Source organism: Ochotona curzoniae, unplaced genomic scaffold, assembly GCF_017591425.1.
Source record: "Ochotona curzoniae isolate NIBS_2020 unplaced genomic scaffold, NIBS_Ocur_1.0 contig_4105, whole genome shotgun sequence".
In the NCBI taxonomy this organism is placed as follows: Eukaryota; Metazoa; Chordata; class Mammalia; order Lagomorpha; family Ochotonidae; genus Ochotona; species Ochotona curzoniae.
The window spans coordinates 9490895-9497900 of record NW_024466129.1 but is presented as its reverse complement, the minus strand read 5'-3'; positions in this window follow the sequence as shown (position 1 = coordinate 9497900).

Here is a 7006-nt window from a genome sequence, read left to right as displayed (position 1 = left end):
GTATCAAGAAGATAAAGTGAATAAATGAAAAGTAGTGCCGCTTAATTCAAAGGCTTTTAGATAATATTTGCTGCAATGGGGGCAGCATCTCCAGACAGAAAAAAAAAAAACACTCTGCAAATAGGGGAAGGGTGTGGTAAGAAGAGGAAGAGCTAATGCATCTGAAATACTGCCAGCGTTAGCTGTAACTGTGCTGCTCAGAGCCAGGAGCACTGGCTGACGGAGCCTAGCCCGGGGACAAAGGTTTTGCACGGACCTTGGTAATCGGGGCTGAGATTGATAACCATAATGAAAACCACGACATTAATAATAAAGGGATCAATGACACTGACAAATATATTTACAGGTCATTGCCTCAACTTGGGCCTAGGAAGGTCCAGATGTGTCACTGCTTTCAAATTTATTTATAGATCAATGTCCTCATGTGATAAACAGTTGGCTTGTAAACTAAAAATACTGAAAATCGCAACACGTAACGGTGCCTTTTTTCCCTTTTCTTTACTGTGCGAGAGATGTCAGCCCAGGCCTGTGGTCCAAGGACGAGTCCTTACTCATCTGATGAATGGGATGAATGGTGTCAGAGGATAAGCTTACCCTACAGCTAACTTCTAATAAACAACACACTCAAGCCCCGGGCAAAAAGCTTCACTAGAAGTGCCTCCCAGTCTAAGATGACTGCACAACTACAGAGTGGTTTTGTCCAAACTCTGTGGAGAGAAAACCTCAACCTTTCCATTCTTGGCTCAGCGATGACACAGATAACCAACAACCCGAAAGGATGAGACCAAAGTTACAGAGACCCGTTGGAGTTCATTTCCAACTCCATATGTCTGCCTCGATCACTCGGAGGCATGGAAGAAGTTCTTCCTTCCTCCATGGGTTCGTTCACTTGCCTGACAGATGTTGGGTGTCAAGGTCATGCCAGCCCAGCAAACGAAGCCTTGCCCCTGGGGGCAGACGTGTGCGCTGGGCGGAGGTGACAAAGTCAGAATCTGAGCACTTCCTTGGCAGACTTGAAGTCTCGTACAGCAGGCAGAGGGGAGCACACAGAATCCCGAAGCGGGAAGGGTCACTTCATGAATCCCTGCCAGGGTGTCACACACAGGAGCCTTGGGGAAGCAGGGACACTGTCGCTGAGCAAAACAGGGGCTAGGCATGCAGCAAAGGAGGTCACATAAGATGTTGAAGAAGCACTTGAGACCGTAGGGGTCCTGCCCCACACACGTTTCCATGGCAGGCAAGGGGGGCTGGACTGCAAGGCTGAGCCTGAAGGGCCCTGCATCCCAGGATGATTTTGCACCTGCATCTACAGGCTGTGAGCAAGGAGACACTGGAAGAACCAAAGCTGGGGAATGATGAGGAACGATGAGTCTGGACAGCCCTGTGGTGAGCAGGGGCTGAGCGGGAGCTGGAGTTAGACCACTGGATCACCACAGTGCAGGGACACGGCATCCAGCGTCTGACCGTGTGGCCTGCTTCAGGCTGCAGTGGCCACATTGGGAAGATGTGAGACCCTCACCAGTCCCTGCTTGGCAGTTGGAAGTGATGAGAGACCCTGAAGAAAGCAGCTGGTCATGGAGTGAGCCACTGTCCTTCAGAAGACCTCTCCTTAAGACTGACTTCCTGCCTGCCAGTTGTGCAAAGGCGAATTTCCAGAAACCACTCCAGTAAGGAGGGTGTCTGAGAAGATGTCACTTCCTCTGGGAATGCAAACATAATTTTTGATTGGAAACGCGGCCTTGTCTGTTGAGTGAAAGAAGAATATGCCTTAACTTGCCTTAACCAAGTTCTAGGGTGAAATCTGTACAGCGCTGTGAACACACTTACCAACAGGAATGTTGACCGTAGAGTTTCCAAAATGGATTGATTGATTGCAGAGGCCGAGAGACAGAGATGCCACTGGCTCACTGCCACAAGTGTCTGCAGCTGGGCCAGAGACTCAATCCAGGTCTCTCCCAAGAGTGGCAGAAAAACCCAACTGCTTCAGCCATCACCCCCGCCTCCCAGGCTCTGTATCTGCAATAAGAGGATTTGAGAGCTGCAAATAGGAATCTAACCCTGGTATGTAGGTGTGAGATGCAGACATCATAACCGACAGCAGAGCTACTACTAAAACATTTGTACAAGTGCAATAATAATAATAATAATAATAATAAATAGAGCCTGGCGTGGCAGCCTTGTGGCTAAAGTCCTCGCGTTGCATGCATTGGGAGCCCATATGGGCACCAGTTCATGTCCTGGCAGCTCCACTTCCCTTCCTGCTCCCTGCTTGCGGCCTGGGAAAGCAGTCGAGGACGGCCCAAAGCCTTGGGACCCTGCACCTGTGTGGGATACCAGGAAGAAGTTCCTGGATTGTGGCTTCAGATCGGCGCAGCACCGGCCGTTGCGCTCACTTGGGGAGTGAATCATCGGATGGAAGATCTTCCTCTCTGTCTCTCCTCCTCTCTGTATATCTGGCTTTCCAATAAATAAATAAACAAATCTTTAAAAAAAAATGTTTGTTTAAAAGGCAATGACACAGAGACAGAGAATTCGTATCTGCTTATTCACTTCTCAGATGCCAGCAACTGTCAGGACTGGACCAAACTGAAGCCAGAGCTTGGAACTTCATCTGAGTCTCCATCCGATAAGGGTGCAGGGGATCAAGGGGCTGTGCCATCTTTTGCAACTTTACCGGGAGCGTTAGCAGGGAAGTTGGATGGGAATACGAACCAGCTGCCATACGGAATACCGGTGTAGCGGCTGGAGTCAACCCACGGAGCCAAATCCCCACTCCCCAACGCCATGCTTTCATCTTTAACCAGCTGTCCCTGGAGGCTGGCATTGGGTGTGTGTGGTTAACCCACCACTTGGAATGCCTGCATCCCACGCCAGAACAGCTGGCTGAACCCCCAGCTCCCTCTCTTCCAGTTCAGCTTCTTGCTGATTACAGACTGGGAGGCAACGAATGATGATTCAAATGTTTGCCATCCTCGTGGGAGAGCTGGATGGAGTTATGCCCTCCTGGCTTCGGCCCTGTTACTCTAGCTGTGGTGGGCATCTGGGGAGTAAACTAGCAGTAAACTTGCCTCTCTTTCAAATAAAATTGAAAATAAACAGATTTTTTAAAAGAAGGAGGAAGACAAGGAGTTGGTAGGGCAGGAGAGCTATCCTGGGAAGAACCCAAGACAGCAGATTTTTTTCTGATGCAATACCTCCTTCAACCCATTATAAATTCTTTTCTATTTTAAAAAACATTTATTTATTTTTATGGGAAAGGCAGATTTACAGAGAGAAGCAGAGACAGAGAGAAAGATGTTTTGTTCACTGGTTCACTGCCAAAATGACCACAACAGCTGGAGCTGAGCTGATTTGCAGCCAGGAGCCAGGAGCTTCTTCCAGGTTTCCGTTATGACTTCAGCGTCCCAAGGCCTTGGGCCGTCCTCTACTGCCTTCCCAGACCATAGGCAGGGAGCTGGATGGGAAGTGGAGTAGTCGGGACCTGAACCAGCGCCCATATAGGATCCTGGGACTGGGAGGTGGAGAATTAGCCAGTTGAGCCAACATGCTGGTCCCTACCTACATAAATTTTAATTCACCTCAATTAGTCCTGCAGGCAGCAGGGGGCGAGAGTAGGACAGGATCCTCTCGAAATGCAAATTAATTAATTTCATCCATCCATGCTTCACCCATTCTCCCACAGATGACATTTCAGTGACTTCCCATTGCTCCCAGAATGAAAGCATGGCTAGGATCACCTGATGGTTCACACGTGCCCCTGTCCATGGCATCCCTTGCACACCATCCTAGTACTCGGGTCACCTCTGGGCCCTTGGTCCTTGCCGTGTGCCCATCCTTACACACACATCAACCCCTGGCGCCATGGATGGGCTGTTCACATGCCTGTCATTCCGACTCAAATTGTAAGGTCTCCTGTTTGCCCGCTGCAGTCCCCTACGCAGCACCATGGGAATAGAACCTCTCTGCACATCTGTCTGAATAGCTAAAAAAAAAAAAGGAGCAACAGCTGTTTTGAGATAGGAGATGCAGCGGGCGGGCATAGGATGCCATCAGAACTGTCTCTTTCCTTGGTGCTTTCTTGTCCAGGAACTCGGTGAGTGAAGCCTGAGTGAGTGGCCCGGGCAGGTGGAGTGCTAAGCATATGGAGGGAGCCTGCAGCTCACTGCAGTGGAGTACATTATTGGAGACAGGTTCACACCTGCAGACTCCAAACACTCGATGCCGGACAAGGAAGTTGATCCGGCAGCGAGCCACGCCCTCACACAGTGTCAATGGTGCATACCTGAAGAGTAACGCCTGCCCCTCCGAGTGAAGTTAGCAGAGGACAGCACTAAATGTAGCAAGAGAGAGCAGCAAGATCTGAAACCACTGGGAAACGGGAAAAGGCTGTGTTCAATTACAAAGGAAAGCGCTCTTAGCCCTGTTGGGGCAGACACCTGAGCTGGAGAGACAGCCCTGGTCCCAACAGGAAAAAATTGCCAACCCAGATTGCTATATACATCAAAGCCCTCATTTATTCATGAAGGTGAAATAAAGACCTTCTAAAAGAAGCAGAGAATGAAAGAATTTGCCCCTGCCTGTCCTCGTTTCCTTCACCCAGTTATTAGCCGGGTTATTTGTTTTACTGTCATCTTTGTAAATACTGGATATTAATCCCCAAGAGTGAGAACTTACTTTTTCTTTACAACCCTATGGTCTAAGCACTGCCATTGTCACAGAGAAACTGAGACTTGGCAGCGTCTAGCAAGGTGACCAGCCACAAAGTGGTGAGATGAGTGTTTGAATGAAGCCCCTGAAGTCCTCGCTGTGGGCCTCGAACTCGTGTCTAGTTGTTGCTCTGATCCTTCCTGCATTTTTCTCTTCCCGAGGCAGCCAGAGGCATTTGCTTGGTGCCACTTCCACCTTCCTGCTTGATTCCTTGAGGGCACTGGGCTCAGTCTGGAGCGGTCCCCACCAGCACCTGCTTACCCAGCAAGCAGCCTGGGCAGCCCAGGGGCAGTGGTCAGAGCTTTGTTCCTGCAGGGAGCCAGAGCTACTCTGGGGCTGCCACTCACACAGACTTTGAGAGCAGGCAAGATGCCAGGAGGTCAGCCACATACAGAAGCGACATCTGACAGCTGCCAAGGGGGAGCAGAGATGTTAGCGCTGAGCCGGGGTCGGCGGAGAAACGCAGAGGGACCCACAGCCAACTGCGCTTTATAGCAACCAGCATGTAAAATGATGACTCATGGTCTGAGAAAGGCAACAAAACCCTGAGTCACACACACTGCTGGTTCAGTCCGTGTTTGTTACTACAACGGAAGGATCAGAGCTGCTTGGGAAGGGAGACAGTCTATTTCAGCTGACGGTGTTGGAGGTCCACGATCCAAGACTGGCCAGCCCCACGCATCTGGTATGTCAGCAGGGTGGCGGGACGTGTGCACGGGGCGAGTGACACCGGTGAGCCAGGAAGGAGAGTCAGGGAGCTCTCTCTCTCATTCTTTCAGTCTGTCCTTAGAAAGCCACCATGGCTCAGAGATGGGGCTCTAACCGTGGGCGTCTACCCAGCATCCTACTTGATCCAGCCACTTCCCAAGGTCACTGTAAGTGGGTCAAGCCTGCAGCCTGTCAGCAACATCGACACAAGACTTCGGGACGGAAACATCTGTGTGAGCTGGGGAGTCAAACCTTTTCCAAGCCGCCACATGTGCTTTGGGAAGACTGCAATCAAACATGATCACATACAGATGCGAGGTCTTTGCAAAGGTCTTAGAAAACGCATGAAATGAAAAAAAAAACAGGCAAAGATTTTCAAGATGTTTTGCGCCAAAATAAATGCACCTTGAAAAAAAGTCTTTGAAAGGAGGAGCAATGGAAAGACAGGAGGAGAGAGAGAGACTGTTCTACTAGCTCACTCCCCAGATCGCCACAGCAGCCAAGGCTGGGCTGGTAGCCTGGAATTCCATTTGGGACTCCCACATGGGTGGCAGATGTCCATGTATTTGGGCCATCTTCCATATGGGATGGCGGATCACAGGCAGCAGCTTAATCCACTGTGCCACAATGTTACAAATTTATCTGGGCAAAATTGCTTGAAATCTATGCATGCTTCTAGAATACATGAACTTTCTAAAGTACTCTCATACAGAGTTTGATAACGCATGTATAATGCTTACTAAGCATTGCTCTGCAGCTTATTTTTGCCATTTAACATGCTTTATTTTGTATATACAATCTATGTAATTTTAAGATCACTGAACAACACCTTTTTTTTGGCGAACAACTGTAGCTGGTTTCGGCTTTTCAATGACATCTTTTGGGTGTTTATGATGTTCATGATACCAAGGATACTTTAAAATCTTTTTTAAATGTTCATTTATTTATGTATTTGAAAGGCAGAGCAAGAGTGGATTCAAATGGCTGCCCAGCCAGGTCTGGGCCTGGCCAGAAGCAGCAAGCATGAACTCCGACCTTGGGGACCAAGCACTTGGGCCATCCTCCATGACCTTCCAGGCACACCAGCAGGGCAGACCAGATGCAAAGCAGAGTACAGCAGCTAGGGGACACTGCACACCGAGGGCCTCAGTTCCCTGCAACCTGCAGGACACGATGCTTTTCACAGCTGTTCCCTACAAGGAAAACTGGACAGAAATTAAATGTGTGTTACAACTTACCTAGCACCGACGGATGAAGTGCCACAAGCTGCATGGTTGGAAACAACAGAAATGACCTTCTCCCTCTGGGCGGCCAGAAATCTGAAATCAGTTCTGTCAGCACTGGATCCTTCCGGGGACCCTCAAGAGAGCTTGTCCCACGGTCACCTCCCTGCTCCTGGCGGCGGCCAGCACCGTCACCTCCTAACGTGCTTCCTGTGTGTCACTGGCTCCACATTTCCTCCATTTTAGGAGGCCACCAGTCATGGAACTGGAGGCCCACCCTGATTCGGGATGCTGTCCATTTGACAGGCTGCAGGCGGACTAAATGCATGCCGGGGCGCCAGTCAACAGGAGCCTGAGTTCAGAGTAAC